This window comes from Ambystoma mexicanum (assembly GCF_040938575.1).
Source record: "Ambystoma mexicanum isolate Mex_15411 chromosome 12 unlocalized genomic scaffold, UKY_AmexF1_1 Mex_chr12_unloc.2, whole genome shotgun sequence".
Taxonomy (NCBI): Eukaryota; Metazoa; Chordata; class Amphibia; order Caudata; family Ambystomatidae; genus Ambystoma; species Ambystoma mexicanum.
Window position 1 is genome coordinate 1,705,102 of NW_027182323.1, and position 19,409 is coordinate 1,724,510.

The window sequence follows — 19,409 nt, forward strand, 5'->3', positions numbered from 1 at the left end:
CAATATATTCTACAGTTAAGTCCTGGGCTTCTTTGTGTTCCCAGACTGTCCCTTGCAAAGCATGTTGTATTCACTATCTAATCTGATGAACAAAATCTACAGCTACTGAAATGTATGTCACCTCTTTGCCTAAAGATGGTTTTAGGACAGTAGTTCAGGGACTGGTGTGATTAAGAGTGGACTGTATGAATTATCTTCTGTATTTCCACGCAAAGTCAAATCTGGCACCCCTAAGGCGGTCTAACATACTGAAGCCCTGCTTGTATATGCATTAAGGATGTTAGGTCAAATTTCTCCTGGTCACTGCGTCACAATGGGGGGCAAGCAACATGATAAATAAAGCTCTATATTGTTTTAAAAACTTTACAACTGTTCAGCCCAGTGTTTCTGTCTATTTGGATTAATTCATATTATATGTAATCAGGTCATCTAGAAGAAAAACGTTGATTCTCTATTAAAAACAAACATTAAAAAGTGGATCCTTTCCTTTTCTAAGGGGGCTTGTGCAGTGTGGAACGCATCTGAACCTGTGCTGTGCACTGTTACCGTGCACTCTGAATTCTCGTCCACCATGTTTTAAAAGACTTTTTGAGGAGTGCTCCTGCAGCTTGAATTGCAATTGGATGTTTTGGATTTATTAAGAAATTACTGTATTTGTGATTATTTAGTACGTGTATGTTGCAGTTCTCTATTTCTCTGGAAATTGCCCTCTGGTTCCTTTTGGGCGGGAAAAGTGTTCACAATACTAAATAACAATAATAAAGACAATTCCCTTGCATAAGATTGCTCAGGCCTGCTGTGGCCAGCACACAGCCATACTGCCCAGGCACCCTCTTGCAACCAACTCGTTAAAATGCCATTATCGGTCACAGGTTGATACATCTGTAGGGTTGGTCACAATATGCACAACCAGAAATACACTTCACACACGCATGCTCAAGCCCTCTAACGATATTCATTTTCTCTGAGACAAGTGATGACATTCAACCAATGGCGTTCCTGGGCTGCTGAGTTACTGGGGTGCCTTCTGGCTGCTCTGTGGTAATTGCATCGGCAGAGCCCCAAACCAACACATGGCAGAGGACACCTGGGAGACAGTCACACAGCTGTCTATTGAGTCTATGTGATGCTGGAAGCTCAAACAGGATGCATGTCTTTAAAGCACCGCATCCACGTGCTTCTCTCTGTCTTCCTCTGGCACGTGCACTGCTGTGCTATAGCCGCCATCCTGCGCCCCCTGTGTCATACTGGGCCCCCTATGTGTCGTCCTCTTTGGGTGTGTGATTCAAATTCATGTGGCTCTCTGGGCATTGCATTTTCCAGGGAAAACAATATCTCTTCTGTTGCTGATAAATCGTTCAGGTGTGTGGCGCATGGTATGAGGTGCATAGGTGGTGGTAGTGATCTAATACAGGGACACTCACCTGTGCCAGGTGCGGGCACAGGTGGTTGATGCAGCACTGGAGACAGATCCACGTTTACAAAGGATTTTGGATTGATTTGGGGCACTCAAAATGAAACAATACATTCCTTTAAAACTTCAAAAGATGGGGAGTGTCCATGGAGTAAGACATATATATTAACGGGATCTTGGTCGCAAGTTTAATCCAGTGTACAATGATCTGTCTGACTTCACTGGCATGGAAGGAGCCAGCTGGCTTAAATGTTACTGTGTTGATATGCCGTGCTTCAGCACCCCCTTCCATGCGCTATCATAATAATGGGAAAGAAAAGCACACGTACAGTTCCGTTTCCGTAGTGTAGTGGTTATCACGTTCGCCTCACACGCGAAAGGTCCCCGGTTCGAAACCGGGCGGAAACACTTTTAGCGAAAGCCTCTTTAATCCTCACTTTTCATCTTCCATAGTGAAGTCCATATGCACAACGTGATATGAACGAACACTATTTTAAAAACTATTTAGTAGAAAAATTAATACAGATTACATTTTTTATAGTGATAGTATGTAAAGAACACGGAACAAAATAAAGTCAGACGAAACTAAGACCGACTTTCGTTCATGATGTATTCGAATTGTAAATACTAGGAGCGGGAATGAATGAAATAAAGGGAAATAAAATTGAGATTCCGAAAAGCGTCTCATTTCAGTGAAAAATGTGAGGTTCCACCGAGATTTGAACTCGGATCGCTGGATTCAAAGTCCAGAGTGCTAACCATTACACCATGGAACCATACACTTAGTGCCACGGTACCCCTAATTTTTAGCTAAGCACAGGTGCCCTGAAATCTGCAGTACTACGAGATTTATGATAGCCTAATACACCCTTTCCCGATATCAGTAATTCTTAATCATTGGGACTTTGTATTATACTTATGTCTTTGTAAAGAGCTTGTCACGGAGAATGAGTACCTCAGGGAGCACTGAGCAGAGGTTGAAACCCCTTAACATATGCACCTTACCATCTCACCTGCATGGGATTTCATGACTCTTTCTTGCCTTTGGACCACTCATAGAATACAGGCCTGGAAAATTATGTTAATTCCCCATTGCCGTCATGATGCCATTCTGGAAAATGACTTGAAATGGCTGTTGCATTGGGCTCTGTTCAGAAAAGACTCTTGGGTTTTCTCCTCAATTACCATATCTCCAAGTGAGATTAGGCAATTTAGTATCTAGCACAGTCTCTGAACATTTCGAATTTTACAGCTTGTGAAAGATTGATATGATTGTATGAGTGTGGATTATACACAACAGTATGATGTGTTGGCCTTACTACAATGAAATAGGAATAATGTAAGGAATAGTTGAAAAGACTCTTGCTGGGGTGGACTGGGTTGTTGGCTCTTCTGCCGAGTACACCAGGCTGCCCCAGTGCCCACCCATTGGTCTAGCACAAAGGCAATCTCACTAGAACCCATTGCTTGGTTCAAAACGGAGTGAAGATCCCAGGCACGTACCCCATATGTTTCAGTAAAGAGCCAGCCTCCCTTTGAACCATGCCTGCTGAGCCTCCTTAAAGCCCCACATCTTGTTCCAGTAGAGATTCAGTATTCTTGGGACACCCCCACCCCCTTGCCCAGCTGCCAAGTTTTCAGTCTATGTATGTGTGACATTTACATATTTGGAATGTACTTAACTGTTGGGGGGCCGCAGGTGGACACACTGCCGGCCTCTCACGTGCTGGGGGAGCCAGCACCTTGGTAGTTTGCCAGGATCACCCGAACTTACTATTGTTGCAGGCCGGGACCATGATGGCCCATGGGGACATGGGCTTGAGGTGCCGGGGGCACTGTGGATGCCGGGAGCATCCTGGGTGGAGGGTGGCCTGGGCGGACCCAGGGCACCATGCTGATGCAGGAGGCCCAGACCAGCGAGACCTGCCGGACCGTGATCACATGGTGTGGGCCTGCAGGCCAGGGCTGGGGACTGGCAGCTGAAAATATTTAACTGTTTCCAAAATCCAGGTCTCACTCCTGCAACCTTCCTGAACCTCCCGCTCAGGACGAATTGTGTATCTCTGGTTTTGGGCTGTGGGGAGTGACATTATCTAATTCTTTTCACCAGCCGGGGCTGGAAACTGCAAACGGGGGCTGCTCTTTTTCCAGCCCTATGTGTCCACCTGCCGTGTTAGGCTAAACACGGGGCTAATTGCTCATGGTCATTTCCTCTGTAAAGAGGATGTTTCTCTGCTCGATCGTTGGTGTGACATCCATCGCTGACAAGACATAAACAAAATGGCCCCCGGGTCTCTGAAGTCACCTGGAAGGTGTGAAGAAGACCTTGCCCTTCCAATCGTGAGTCCCTCTCCCTCGGGACAGCCACCCCTTCCTGTCCTGCTGCCTTTCTCCACCTGGGTTACCTTTGCTTTGTGACCCTTGTGTTTGCCGCCCTGTGAATTGGAGTTGGAGGGGCCTTGGCCCTCCACCATGTTATTGCCTGGTGCCCTCATGCCCCCCTTTCAGGGTGGGTGTGCCATCTCTCTAACATATGACGTCGGGTGCTGCTATGCCCTCATCCCGAGCTTTAACCTGCTGTTGGCCTGGCATTTATCCTCGCCTGAAGCCCATAACAAATTAAGCCCAGGCATAATTATTTACAAAATATTAATATTCAACATGCAAGTCCACACAGACGATCAGTAGCGTACGTGCTTCAACACTTCTGTCCTCCAGCACCCAGCTCATTCTAATGCCATCAGCTCTCTTTTCAACATTGTACTACTTTTGACTGGCCGCAACGGCCAGAAGGGGTTGTCGCCCCTTCGCTGCCCCCATCCTCCTCCTCTTTGCTTCTTCTTTTTTTCTTTTAATAAAACCATGCTCTCTCAATCCGTCGTTAAAATTCAATAATATGTCTGAGCCCACCTGAGATAGGTCAACCCCATCTTTATCGTAGTATCCTGGTACACCCCAATTTATTAGGCCATCCCTAAACATTGAGAAACATGCTCCCCTGCAAAACTTTGTCATGTCCATATTCCATTTTTTCTGGCACTTCTCCACAGCCATGTGTGAATTTGCACCCCTCCATATTTATCTGGGCACGATTCTGGCCATATGAGTCCACAAGCGCCCCCTTCCTCGCTCAATGCCCAGAACGTGGCGCACATTTCCTTAAGCAGCTGCCTTCTTCCCAGCTGTGCCACATCGTTCCCCCCCAGATGGGTTATTATTGTCTCTGGGGGTCACTCTTCACCCAGTAGCGGCTCTCTGACCTCCACCCGGCAATCCATGTGGGACCTTGTCCCAGGAAGCTCTTCTTATTATGCCTCTGAAGATGTTAACACCTCCCATCAGCGTACTGGAACTCTCTACCGGGAGGTCCCCTGCGAAAGAGTGTTTCACCGGCAGCCCTGATATGACAAAGCCACTGTCACATTAGGGTGTCGATCACCAGAGTCATTTTGAAGCATGCAGACATGGATAGTGGGTGCAGTTAGAGTACCACGAGATCAGGCTTAGGTCAAGAGAGGGGTTTTACTGTTTTGGATTCTGTCAGGCCTCCCTACGCATCCTTCCCTCTCCCCACTCTCTGCAGACACAGGCACTCTATATATGACATTGGAAGACAAGGTACACATGTCATAGCAGCCTGGATTGGACACTGACTACATTCTTGTTTTGGGCCAATCTGCTGTAGAATGTTGCCTTTATAAAGGCAGGAAATGTGGTCCTCAGTTGATTCATCTTTGGATTCTCAGAAGAAGGAGAGGAAGGATTCATTGGAAATGTGTTGGGAATGGTTAGTTTATACCAAAGTTCTCTGCCATAGAGCTGAAGACAGAAGGCTTCAGGGCAGAGGCAAGCTCTACTATCTAACCCACCCAAGGGCACATTTGGGGTGACCAGCTTGCGCAATCTAGCCAATCATTTTTGAAAAGTCTGCACTGTACCATTTGAGCACTTCGAGCGGACTCAACCTGTCTCAGCGCCCATGATCTCGTGGGACCACCAATTGAAACGGCTTGACACTGACTCGATCCAGAAAGAGCTCCAATAAGCCTGACTCGATGCTGCTGAGCCCCAATCACAATAGACATGCGCATTTGAAGAATCTTTGTCCCCCTTGTCTGCCTCGGCACCTCAGTAACTTTTAAGCCACCTTTCTTAGCCATTTAAAAGACATATCCTTGAACATTGAAATGTGCTGCTAAAATCATTGGCCAGCACCCCTGTCTTCACACTGAATGCCCCTTTATTCCCATAGTGTGTATTCTCTCCGTTTCCTTTAGAGAGGTGGGTCTTTATTGTTTTTAATTTGTTGTATGCACTGTACGTATTTCCTAAAGTTCCTGTTTTTGTAGAACCTTGGTTGGGCATTTATTCATGTTGGTACCACCATACTATTGGTGTTTGTGTGCAAATGTAACAGCTCAAACGCCTCAGAAAGAATTTAGACTGCCCTTTGCCACAGTTACCAAAAGAGGCATAGGGGGTATACCTGTCGGGTGTGTCGGCTTCCCCTTTATGACTGCGCTCATTGCTGGTTTAGTAGCAGTCTGGGGCTGAGTAGGTGTTTTGGACACTACTCACCCCTGTGCTCCTACAGAGCAATAGTCATTTCGTCACCCCGAATGTAAAATTTTCTGTTATGCCCCAGCAAGGTTTGTGCCATACAAAACACAATACATACATGCAATAAAACATGCCTGTGCTATGCTATAAGATCCTTGTGCACTGCCACAGTGAGGCGTTATGTATTGCCGTATGCTGAAATGAATGTACTACTGCTTGCAGACGGCGGCGAATCAAGTGCACAGTTTTACTTTGACTATGTACATGTTAAGAGCGTTGAAACAAAGTTTAAAAAAAACACATCAACGAATAGGTTATGATAATTTACAGCTATTTTTAAAGAAAACATTTAATGAATTCTATTTTTCCCTTTTAAAGAACTCCTTCGAGGCACTTCAGAGAAGTCACGTGGAATGTTTGCCTGCCCAATCCTGCCTGCTGCTGCTGCTTCCCATGATCACTTTGTTCTATGCTATCTATATTTGTCAGTCACCATCTCTCCAGGGGTTTTGTTTACTGTGAACCCCATTCGCGGTATTGCTGAGGCAGCTCCGGCTGTTTGTTGTCTAGACAGGGCCCCAGTCTGGTAATGTGAACTAGTCACAAGAAGGATAGTCTTGAAACGTGAGCGACGGAATATGTTCAATGTAGTGAGATGCGACATAAAATTATAGTCCTCTTTACCAGAAACCCAAAGAGGATGTAACAGTATATCCTTTAAATGTTGGCGTTCATGCGTACCCCAAAAAATATATGCACCTGGAGATGCCGGGGATTGAACCCGGGGCCTCATACATGCAAAGCATGCGCTCTACCACTGAGCTACATCCCCTCACGTAAAACACACCATCGTAATATCTGTGCCGTCCGACCCTCGGCCCAGTAATTCTGCAAATGAAATCTAGTTTGTAGAAAAGGTTCGGCAGTGAAATCGAAAGTGATAATCGATGCAGGACCGAGATTGTTTCTGCTATAGGGACTGCTGGTGGCTGTGCTACATCCCTTTACGATAACGTTCCACTAATGTTAGAGTCGGCACGGAGTTTTTTGTATGTGGGAACTGTTTTCATTCTCTATCTCTGTTCTACTTTGGGATGTTTCCTCTTTCGCCTCGCCACAGAAATCAGAAGGAATGTGTCAGGCTTTCGTTTGCCACCACATTCTCATCACCTGGTATAGAGCGAACTTCCCACAATCTTTCTTCTGTTTTATCTCTGTCCGCAGAATATCGATTTTCAGGGATTACAGCTGGCTTCACTAGCAGGAATATGTGTCACTGGTGTTGTGCCACAGAGGGCCGATCCAATAGCAAAGCACCACCACGTGACTGCTTGGCACCATGTGCTGCTGCTTTTAAACAAGCACTGGCAATGCCAACAGTTTGGACTTTTATCTAGGCCTGGGAAAGGCACTTGCCAGGCACCACCCTAGTGGTATTAACTGGCCACTGATGGTACCAGCAGCAAAATGGTGTGTGTACCTGGGTATCTAATAATAGTGCCGGCAAACGTCTAATACTTAAATCTTAAAACACAAGCCATCACAGTAGGCTTTGTCAATGCATGTTTTTATCAAGACTTCAGTGAAGGACACGCATGGTGCTTGTGAATGTAGACTTGGTTACGACATTTTAATTACACCGGTGGCACTTTACTCCTGCAATTAAGACATTAGCCCTCAGAAGACTGCTTTGAAAAAACACTGGCAGACATTTCGAGTGCAAAGCTAGATGGTAAGTCTTGATTAAAGTTAACTCAAAGAGTTCCCATAATTAGGAGTTTTGGGTCTGGAGGGGCAGGACTGGGTGGGAATGGCCACATGGCCATGGCAGTCAATGGGTGGGCAAATAACTAAACAACACTTACAAGCTTTGGTTCCCTCCTCAGATGCCTTTTTCCCCGATCTGGACTCTAATGCAATAGTTTCAGCATATAGGTGGGTGCCACCTAATAGCCCAAAGTAATAAAGGATCTAGGTGGCAACAGTGTCTGCCTCTCAGTGCTGGCACACTTAGGTGAGTGAGGGGAGGTGGCAGGCCCGTCTAGGGTCTGCCGCTGCCCACATCCTCTTCCTCTCTGTCCCATCCACCAAGTTATCTTTTTTTTATTTATTTTTTAACTTTTATTTATTTAGCTTGGCAGCACAGGAACAGGTGAGCTACATACAGGACAAGTATAATCAGAGCAATGCAGGTAATACAAACATATAAAGCAAATTCAAAACCAGTTTGTGCACATGTGGCAGACATCCAAGGTGGGTGTGGGGGCAGTGAGTGAACAATTCCGGAGGTTGTGCGGGAATAGCAGGGGGAGAGGACTGGAGATGTAGAGTCCGAGGCAGAATCAATGGGAGCCATGTATGAACGAAACCTTGACCAAACATCTCTGGGTCTTTAGTGGGTTGGCTGTTGTATAGCCCAGGATTCTTCGGTGTCCGATGCCCATGTGACCGCCCTGAGCCACTGTGCATGGGTGGGTGTGGTAGGCCGAAGCCAGCAGAGTAAAATAGAGCGTACAGCAAGTGGCATGCAAAGTCCAGCCAGGTTTTTGGAATCTCAGCGGAGCTCAGAAAAGTCATGGAAAAGACAACTCATTGGGGATAGGGTAATAGGGTGATCGAGGATAGCTGACATAGTAGCACATACTGCGCTCCAAAATTGAGTGAGACGGGGGCAGGACCAAATCATGTGGATATAGCCAGCGTTGTCGCAGCCACACCTGGGGCACCTTGGGGACAAGTCATTTGAAATGTGGTGTAGTCTGCTCGGGGTGTAGTGGTATCTGTGGTGCACCTTGAATTGGATCAATTTAAAGCAGGAGTTAAAGGATACCTGATGAATACATGCACACATTCGGGCCCATCGTTCATCTGTGATTTCGAGACCAAGGTCATCCCCCCAGGTATGTCTTAACTTGGTAAATGTAGGGGCCGATCTAGCCTGTACCAGGGTGTAGAGTCTGGAAACTTTGCCCCTCATGGGGGTGGGAGAGGTAAGCTCCGTAACTGCAGGTTCATCAGGTGGCAGCACTGGGAAACTGGGGTATTTGTGTTTAAGGATTTTCCGGAGGGGTGACTACTGAAGCCAAGCGGATGGTCTCCGCTTCAAGGACAGTGGAAGATCTGGCCACTCTATGAAGTTACCCTGTTCGAAGAAGTCCCATAGTTGTTCATATCCAGGCTCTGCCCACCGGCGAACGATGACGGGAGGTACATGTGGGACCTCCGGGAGGAAGTTCCAAAGTGGAAAGTTACCATGAAAGGGGTGGGCGATGCCTAGTAATTACCATGTTTTAGATAGGGCCAGAGAAGTAGAGGCCGCCGGGTCAAGTGAGTCTAATACCCTCGGCATGGGCGTGATAACCAGGGAGCAAATATCACGATCGCTGATCGATAGCTTTTCGAGTCTGACATGAGGTGGGGGGTCCAATGTTTTAAACAAGTGTGAAGTGTATTGGAGTTGGGACACCAGCCAGTACTTAAGGAAGTCAGGAGCACCGAAGCCGCCAACCTCCATCGGGATGGTCAAGGTCTTGAGTTTAAGCCGGACCATGTCTGAGTGCCAAAGAAAGGTATTAAGGGTACGAGTCAGCACCCGGAAGAACCAGCCGCTCGGCCACTGGGGGATATTGGCGAACCTGTACAGAAGCTGGGGTAATACTACCATTTTTAGTATCCCTATCCTGCCGGCAAGTGAGATCGGGAGCCTACTCCAGCGACTTTTGTCGTAAGGCTAGTGAGGTATTTTTGGTAGTTCTCTTCAAAAACCTGTTCGAATCGGCGAGACACTACTATGCCCAGGTAGGTAAAGCTTGACTGGGCCCATGTGAATCGCTGGGTATCAGGAGGGGGGCGTGTGCAGGCAGTGAGCGGCAAAAGGGTAGATTTAGAGCAATTTACTTTGAGGCCAGAAACTTGTCCAAAAAGGATATCTTCCAATATCGGAGCCAAATTGGTGTCGGGGGAACGGATGAAGAGAAGGGCATCATCAGCATACAGGGATACTATGTCCGCTAAAGGTTCCATCTCTATGGCAAAGACCAGAGGAGAGAAGGGACAGCCCTGCCTAGTGCCCCTAGTTATTTGGAAAAGGGGGGAGCATCGGTCCTCAGTACGAACCCTGGCCACTGGGTTGGAGTACAGCAGCCCGACCCAGGAAAGGAAGCGGGGCAGAATTTGCATTTTTTAAGAACCCGCCAGAGATTCTCCCACGAGACAGAATCGAAGGCTTTTTGCATATCGAGTGCCACTGCTACTGCATGCAGATTTGGGTTAATCCTGCTTATAATGTTGAAGAGACGCCTCAGGTTCAGAGAGGTGGAGCGTCCCGGAATAAATCCCGCTTGATCGGGGTGAATGATATGCGGCATGTAGGGGGCAAGGCGTAGGGCTAGTAATTTGGCGTACCCGTTGATAAGCGAGAGTGGACTATAAGAGCAGCATTGAGTGGGGGGTTTACCGGGCTTCAGCAAAACGGTTATTGTGGCTTCACAGAGCGAAGGGGGAAACAGACCTACCTCCACTGATTCCTCCCAGAGGGCCATTAGGCGAGGGAGTAGGAGTGATTTGAAGTGTTAATAGAATTCAACGGGAATGCCATCTGAGCCTGGGGATTTCCCTGATGAGAGTGAGTCTATGGCATCCAAGAATTCCCCGGTGGTGAATGGATTCTCGAGACATCCAATGGTCTCAGGGGAGAGGATCGAGAGGGGAAGCTTATCTAGGGAAGACTAGATCTCCCCTGTCGGGACATTGTCTGCATTGGCATATAGGGATTCGTAGAAAGAGAGGAATTCAGAGTTAATATCTTGCAGGGACGTGGCTAGGGTACCATCGGGTCTCTCCACTCCAGGGATGGGAGGGGCACCAAATTCTCGGTGGAGAAGCCTGGCCAGAAGATGGCCTGGGCGTTGACACTCGCCGTATTTCCTCGCAAGTCCCGGGCTGTCCAGGAACCTCAGTTCGCGGTCCGCAAGAAAACGGAATGTGTCAAGTTCCGTACCGATTGATGCCAGGAGTTCCGGAGTTTGGTGTAGCGAGCATTGAGCTTCCAGTGCGGACAGCATGGCTTTGCTTTCAGCAATATTTCTGTGAATTGTTTTAAGGATGCTGTTCTCCTTAGACAGGGCAATACCTCTTATATAAGCTTTGAAAGATTCCCAGAGGGTGGCCTGTGAGGACACTGTGTTGGTGTTAATTTCGAAGAACTCCTCAATGGCGGTCTCCAGCTCTGAGCTGAAGACGGGGTCGAGGAGAGAGTGAGGTTTCATTATCCAGTGTCTGCTGCGGTCACGATCCGGGCCCCAACAAAGGGTAATAGTCACCGGTGAATGAACAGAGAGGGTTCTGGGAAGGATCGATAGGTGAGATATGTTCCTTATAAGTATGTCACACACTAGCCATCTATCGATTCAGGAATATGAGTCATGCACCGAAGAGTAGAAGGAGTAGGAGCGGGAGTCGGGATAGAGAAGCCTCCATGCGTCCACCAGGGAAAGACTGGGGAGAGATGACAGTGTAGTGTAGGCTGCTTTGGAAAGTCGGCGAGGTCTGGAGCCGTATCTGTCAAGGTCTACGTCAAATATCGTATTAAAATCACCTCCCCAGAGGATTATTGTTAGCAGGAAGCTGTCAAGGAGAGACGTGAGATGTGAATAGAACTCCAGGTCGTCGATATTGGATCCATAGATGTTTAATAGGACCACCTCCTTATTCTGCAGACTACCATGGACTAACACATATCTGCCCAGGGGGTCGATCTGTGTAGATATGGGGTTACATTTAAGGCTCCTGTGAATTAGAGTCATAACTCCCCGGCTTTGGGTAGAATAATTAGTAAAGTACCTCTGAGGGCCCCACATTTTGGCAAATCTTTCACAATACTCGGTGTAGGCGTGCGTTTCTTGTAAAAACAGTATTTTGACCCAATGGCGTTTGGCCTGAAGCTGTAGTTGTTTCATCTTCTTATAGTTTCCCAGCCCCCGCACATTCCAACTCATGAATGTCAAGTTATCCTCAGTTGACAGTCCAGAGGTGGTCATTAGAAGTGACGGATTAACGGGGTGGTGCTCCCCATGATCGGTGCACCATTTGATCAGCCTTGCAATAATAACTGAACAATATTGCCCCATACTCTACCTCCCCTGTGGATACCAAGCCTTTTTTAACATAAAACCCAACAACGCCCACCCCCTCCGACGTCCCGCCCCCAAACAAACAGAGGAATGACAACCCCATGCCCAAACAACCAAATCCAAACCAATGGCATCAACGCCGGGGGGCCTGTGAGCTGGCCTGGCGGCGGTGCTCCGGACCGGAAGGCAATTTAAGGATAAGCATGGTGCCTAGTGATGACATCTTGTGCCACCCGGGTAGGACTCCACCTGGGTGGAAAGGGCATGATCGCAAAATATAGAAACAATTTTCTCACGTATGGGGGAAGTAGCCCCCTAATCAATCAACTAGACCAGGAAGGTGACTGAATTTAACAGCAACTAATAGAGTAAACTAGCAACAGTGGATGAGCGCTGCGGAGAGAAATTGAACCAGAGAGGCGTTCAGTGATAACTACGAGAGTCTCCCATGGGATTATGAGGCCAGCCCTAAGGACCAGAACATACATGTCATAGACCGAAAAACTCGAGTAGGCGGAAGACAGCCCCTTCTCACGCTCATCCACCGGGTAGACATTTCTGTACCAAGTCGGAGTCCCAAATCATGAACAATCAGCCAATAAACATAACATTGACAATGTGTGTTTCAAAAGGGGGTCAGCCGGGGAAATGTTCATCGATAAATCTGGAGGCCTCCTCAGGGATTGTGAAGAAGTAGACCTGGTTGGAATGTTCAATGCTCAATTTAGCGGGGTATAACATGGAGTATTTGACCTGCAGGTCTCGAAGCCTCCTCTTTACTGCCAGGAAGGTTTTGCGTTCACGTTGGACTGCCACCGAGAAATCAGGATATAGATGGATCCTGGCAGCGCCCAGAATGAGTTCACCCTTGGCTCTAGCCGGCCTGAGCAGGGCGTCACGGTCACGGAAGTTTAGAACTCTACCTATAATGGGTCGTAGTGGTGCACCCGGTCTGGGCTTTGCAGTGAGGGCACGGTGGGCTCTCTCGATCGCGAACTATGGGGAGAGTTTTGGAGTCTAACAATTTTAGTAGAGTGCACTCTAAGTAATCCTCCATGGGTACCTTTATGCCATCTTCGGGTACTCCGATAATGCGGAGGTTGTTACGTCTCCAGCGTGATTCGAGGTCCTCGTTCTTTTTCTCAACCTCGGCGACACGGCCAGAAAGTGTGGAGACCTCCGCCCTTAGAGAGCTCAAGTTATCCTTGGTGGTACTCACTCGTGTCTCGATCTCGGCAACCCGGCCGTCGGTCCTCTCCATATGAGCCTTGATAGAGGATATAGTGCCATTCATGTCGTCAAGCTCTCTGTGGAGCGTGGTGAACACCTCCCGGATGTATTCCATCATTTTTTGAGCGTCTGCCGGGTCCGAGGTCGAGGGGTTAGATGGTTCCTACCCGGACACCTCCCCCACCGGCCCCAACGGGGTTTTTGTGAAAATGTTAATTGAGCATTGCTTCTTTCCAGCTCCCTTGGTCATGGCACCAGGCGGAGGGTGGGCCCGAAGGCCTGGGCGGGCGGCAGGAGTGTCGAGGCAGGTCGGGAGGCAGAGGGCAGGACACAGAGGATGGTCGGACAGGCTATTCAGAGCATTCGGGCGCCCAGAGGACGACAGGGTTGAAGTGGAAAGTAGTGCTGTAATAGGATGTGGAGTCTCTGGTCACCACTGCCCGCCAGTTCGCAGGTCCGGGGGGGATCTCCCTGGCCGGCAGTGGTATGAGGGCACTGAGTGGTCAGTGAGTGGATCCCCTGGTGTCGACCGCCCCGAATATCACGGGTGAAGGCCAAGAACCGGAGATCAGTGTGCCGTGACAGGGGTGGAAGTAGGAGCAGCTATGGGCACTGATGTGGTTGAGCAAACTGGGGAGTCCACTTCCTGTGTCGGAGGAGAGGTCCGCCAAGGCTCCCAGCAAGGCAGTGGTGGACCACAGAGGGGTTAGCAGGACGCCCACGGCCAGGCAGCGAGGAGACAGTCACTGCAGGGGTCTTCGATCCCAGTATATCCAAGTAAAGCAGAGGGTCCAGTCACTGCGCGCCGCGGTAGGGGGGACCAGCCTGGTGCACCACTAACCATGGTCTGTGTGGTGTCCCAACTGATATATGTGGCGCAATGAGCGGGAGGTGTATCACCACGGCGAATACCCCATGCAGGCACTACGGTGGAGAGCAGTAGGATCCACACCAAGAGAAGAGGTCCCAATCCAAGGGCCAGCAGCGGGCAGCGTGTGCCAACACCTAAGTGGTGCACGGGTTAATAGATGACGGCGCCCGAGGAGTCTGTGTCCCCCCCGACAGGGCCCACCAGGTCGCGTTAGGAGCGGGGGCCCTGTGCGTCTGGCAGGGTAGCAGGGCAGCGGAGCGTGACGACAGCCACAGTGGGTCCCGGCACAGAAGGTCCAGGTTCCGGTCGTGAGTCCAGGGAGGGAGGCGACGCGTGCCAGCACCGGCAGCACTACAGTGCGGATGGGCAGAGTGTCTGGTGGGACCCGAAGGGACTCACCGCAGTAGCCAGGAGCGGGAGCGTCCCGCAATCCGGTCCCAGAACAGGAAGCCTCCTCTCCGGATCCACAAGAGGCACTGATAGGCAGCACGCCGCCCTGGGAGAGGCGGCGGAGCAACAGCTCTACATTTGGGGTTGCACCCCGGGGTCCAGTCAGGGGGCTGGTGTCTGCGCACAGGCCGCAACGGTTCCTCGAGGAGTGGGGAGAAGGTGACGCCGCACCGCACAGTGCCCCTCCCCCCAGTAGGCCCCGGATCCTCAGAGTCAAGCCAAATGACTCTGGAGCAGAGGAGCGGGGCAGAACGGCGCCAGCTCCCGGCCCAATTTCAAAGCACTGGATCTCTGCGATAGGGTTGATTCAGGACGCGGGGTTCGAGCAGCACACGCCCGGGTCCTGCAGCAATTTAATAGGGTGGCTGGCCCAGGTTTTAATAGGGCACCAAAGGAGGATTCAAACAGGAAGGCGCCCCACGAAGCGGAGTTCACAATCAGGCGGCCATCTTCTATGAGAGCTACAGCGCCCCCCTCCCCAACCAAGTTATCTGAGTTGTGATGTGATAGAGATGCACAGAGGGATACAGAGAAAAAAAAGATTTCAGTACAGGGAGACAGGATTCAGAATGAGAAGGCAAAAGAGTGGGGACATAATTGAAGAATGCATGAGGAAATAAAGTGGACTGAACTGGAAAACAAAAGGGATTTATACTGAATGGTAAGTGTTATTACTTGGCTAGACTAGCTAATTTGGTTGCATCCTGCCTGAAGCTATTTTCTGACATGGCATTGCATTTTTACTGGCATCAAGGGTAAATTAAAGCCAGTATGATGAGCGTTCCTATATCGCTATACTGGCATATATGGGTGCAGCCAGTCGTGACATGTTTTCTTATTGTGGCATGGCATTTTTACTGACAACGTCAGCAGGACTATGTTCTTATGTATGGATACTGGCATATAAGGGCAAACCACATCAAGGATAGTGGCCCATCACAGCCTCTGAGCGACTAGATCTCATTGCAGTACACTTGCTGTGGAAGCAGACACATGCATGTATGTACGCATGTACAAATGCGTAGACTGTGGCTAGTGTCTGCACTTTGCACAACCACATACACACTCTAATTTCACTTTCTTCTATCATTGGGCTTTGGTAGCTCTGCACTAGTGGTGGAGTTATGAGCTATTAATCCGCGGATTTATGTGCCTCTATTGCTCTTCTTAGGTACTCCTCCACTTATCGATGCTCCATGGAATGTGTCCCTGTTGAGTCTAGCATGATCTCTAGATTAAAAACTGTTACATAGTACCCACTGAACCCTTGCTTTTCAGCTCTTTTGTCTCATCACAAGTATAATCATCCAACCGATTCTTGAGGCCCTGCTTCGCTGTAGCTGTTCCAGGAGACACCTGGTCCTTTGCAAAAGAATAGTGCGAAAACCGTACAGAAACATCTGACCTCTTGAAGACTGGTGTGCACCTTACTTCCTCCCACTTTCCGGCAGGAGATTTATTTATTGATTACGGTAGCGCCACCCACGCTGCAGCATCGCGCTCTCCCTCTGTAAGGCGGCAGAGGTCCCTTAGCATCTACTCTCTTCTTGGGGCACATTTCTTCTGACCGGCGGCGGATGCCGCCTCTTCTGCATTTTACTTTTGCAGCAGATGCTGCTTCATGCGTGTTCTGGTTTGGAGCTGCTATCGCGGAGCTGGGCACTTTCTCCCTCGGCGGGAGCAGGCAAAACACTTGATGGCCGATGCCGCAGTGCTGCAGGCTGACCCGCACTCCGGCTGCACAAGCACCCTCTTCACACACGGCTGCGGCCAGGGAGGGTCTGCCGGTGGGTCACTGGGCATCCACTCTCTCCTTTTCTTGTGGCAGTGGGTGCTGCTTCCTTTTCTTTCTCCTGCGGGCAACAGATTGTGCTGCAGGGGTCCGTCTTCCTCGTCGCCATTGGTGGGGGGCGACAGTGGACACACGGCCAGCATCACAAGTGCTGGGGGTGCCAGCATCTTGGTAGATTGCCGGGATCACCCAGACTTTCTGTTGTTGCAGGACAGGATCCCAATGGCCCATGGGGACATGGGCCTGGGCGCACTGTGGATGCCGGGAGCATCCTGGATGGAGGGTGGCCTGGGTGGACCCAGGGCACCATGCTGAACTGGGGGGCCCCTATGGGACTCCCGAGAATGGGAACTTACCACCGTTGCTGGCACCCGTAATATCCCGGTAACACACGGATTTCAGGCACCGGTAATGGTAAGGTGAGTTTGCTGGTAGCCGGCCGGTGGCTCAGGCGGGTTACCGGCCAACTCATAATGAGGCCCAATGTCTTTTGGACTGACATACTCCTGCCCGTATTGGAAGTGAAAGAGCTTGAGGGACTGGTTAATCTTCTTTATGGCCAAAGCTGTCTGAACTGGTCAGGGTGCGGAGTAACAGCTCTCCTCTAGCCCTACACCAGCTTAGGTTTCCTAGGAGTCAGCCGTTAGTAAAACTCTATGTATGGAGCCACTGGTGATGATGGTTGACCAGCTGGGATTCTTCATGAAGCAGTGTGTGCAAGATGCCCATATTTATCTAATGGTGTCAACCGAGGAGAGCATCCGGCAGCTCAAACAACCCTCCCAGAACATTAGAGACTGGAAGAGGACAAACGCAGCCCTTCCAAGACTCAGTTCTTGTTCTATCCCTTAGCTCTGCCTGGGAGAGTTCACTTTACATATTGTTTCTGCGCCAATATATTCTACAGTTAAGTCCTGGGCTTCTTTGTGTTCCCAGACTGTCCCTTGCAAAGCATGTTGTATTCACTATCTAATCTGATGAACAAAATCTACAGCTACTGAAATGTATGTCACCTCTTTGCCTAAAGATGGTTTTAGGACAGTAGTTCAGGGACTGGTGTGATTAAGAGTGGACTGTATGAATTATCTTCTGTATTTCCACGCAAAGTCAAATCTGGCACCCCTAAGGCGGTCTAACATACTGAAGCCCTGCTTGTATATGCATTAAGGATGTTAGGTCAAATTTCTCCTGGTCACTGCGTCACAATGGGGGGCAAGCAACATGATAAATAAAGCTCTATATTGTTTTAAAAACTTTACAACTGTTCAGCCCAGTGTTTCTGTCTATTTGGATTAATTCATATTATATGTAATCAGGTCATCTAGAAGAAAAACGTTGATTCTCTATTAAAAACAAACATTAAAAAGTGGATCCTTTCCTTTTCTAAGGGGGCTTGTGCAGTGTGGAACGCATCTGAACCTGTGCTGTGCACTGTTACCGTGCACTCTGAATTCTCGTCCACCATGTTTTAAAAGACTTTTTGAGGAGTGCTCCTGCAGCTTGAATTGCAATTGGATGTTTTGGATTTATTAAGAAATTACTGTATTTGTGATTATTTAGTACGTGTATGTTGCAGTTCTCTATTTCTCTGGAAATTGCCCTCTGGTTCCTTTTGGGCGGGAAAAGTGTTCACAATACTAAATAACAATAATAAAGACAATTCCCTTGCATAAGATTGCTCAGGCCTGCTGTGGCCAGCACACAGCCATACTGCCCAGGCACCCTCTTGCAACCAACTCGTTAAAATGCCATTATCGGTCACAGGTTGATACATCTGTAGGGTTGGTCACAATATGCACAACCAGAAATACACTTCACACACGCATGCTCAAGCCCTCTAACGATATTCATTTTCTCTGAGACAAGTGATGACATTCAACCAATGGCGTTCCTGGGCTGCTGAGTTACTGGGGTGCCTTCTGGCTGCTCTGTGGTAATTGCATCGGCAGAGCCCCAAACCAACACATGGCAGAGGACACCTGGGAGACAGTCACACAGCTGTCTATTGAGTCTATGTGATGCTGGAAGCTCAAACAGGATGCATGTCTTTAAAGCACCGCATCCATGTGCTTCTCTCTGTCTTCCTCTGGCACGTGCACTGCTGTGCTATAGCCGCCATCCTGCGCCCCCTGTGTCATACTGGGCCCCCTATGTGTCGTCCTCTTTGGGTGTGTGATTCAAATTCATGTGGCTCTCTGGGCATTGCATTTTCCAGGGAAAACAATATCTCTTCTGTTGCTGATAAATCGTTCAGGTGTGTGGCGCATGGTATGAGGTGCATAGGTGGTGGTAGTGATCTAATACAGGGACACTCACCTGTGCCAGGTGCGGGCACAGGTGGTTGATGCAGCACTGGAGACAGATCCACGTTTACAAAGGATTTTGGATTGATTTGGGGCACTCAAAATGAAACAATACATTCCTTTAAAACTTCAAAAGATGGGGAGTGTCCATGGAGTAAGACATATATATTAACGGGATCTTGGTCGCAAGTTTAATCCAGTGTACAATGATCTGTCTGACTTCACTGGCATGGAAGGAGCCAGCTGGCTTAAATGTTACTGTGTTGATATGCCGTGCTTCAGCACCCCCTTCCATGCGCTATCATAATAATGGGAAAGAAAAGCACACGTACAGTTCCGTTTCCGTAGTGTAGTGGTTATCACGTTCGCCTCACACGCGAAAGGTCCCCGGTTCGAAACCGGGCGGAAACACTTTTAGCGAAAGCCTCTTTAATCCTCACTTTTCATCTTCCATAGTGAAGTCCATATGCACAACGTGATATGAACGAACACTATTTTAAAAACTATTTAGTAGCAAAATTAATACAGATTACATTTTTTATAGTGATAGTATGTAAAGAACACGGAACAAAATAAAGTCAGACGAAACTAAGACCGACTTTCGTTCATGATGTATTCGAATTGTAAATACTAGGAGCGGGAATGAATGAAATAAAGG

General features: G+C 48.8%; 4 non-coding genes across 4 annotated transcripts; 2 read left to right on the plus strand and 2 right to left on the minus strand.

Annotated features, from left to right (window-relative positions):
- The first annotated feature begins 1,749 nt into the window (after nucleotides 1–1,749).
- Nucleotides 1,750–1,822, plus strand: TRNAV-CAC (transfer RNA valine (anticodon CAC)). The gene has a single exon. It is a non-coding gene; the product is annotated as a tRNA-Val (tRNA).
- Nucleotides 1,823–2,118: 296 nt separating this feature from the next.
- Nucleotides 2,119–2,190, minus strand: TRNAQ-UUG (transfer RNA glutamine (anticodon UUG)). Its single transcript has one exon. It is a non-coding gene; the product is annotated as a tRNA-Gln (tRNA).
- Nucleotides 2,191–6,734: 4,544 nt separating this feature from the next.
- TRNAA-UGC (transfer RNA alanine (anticodon UGC)) lies at nucleotides 6,735–6,806 on the minus strand. The gene has a single exon. It is a non-coding gene; the product is annotated as a tRNA-Ala (tRNA).
- Nucleotides 6,807–19,089: 12,283 nt separating this feature from the next.
- Nucleotides 19,090–19,162, plus strand: TRNAV-CAC (transfer RNA valine (anticodon CAC)). Its single transcript has one exon. It is a non-coding gene; the product is annotated as a tRNA-Val (tRNA).
- Nucleotides 19,163–19,409: the final 247 nt, after the last annotated feature.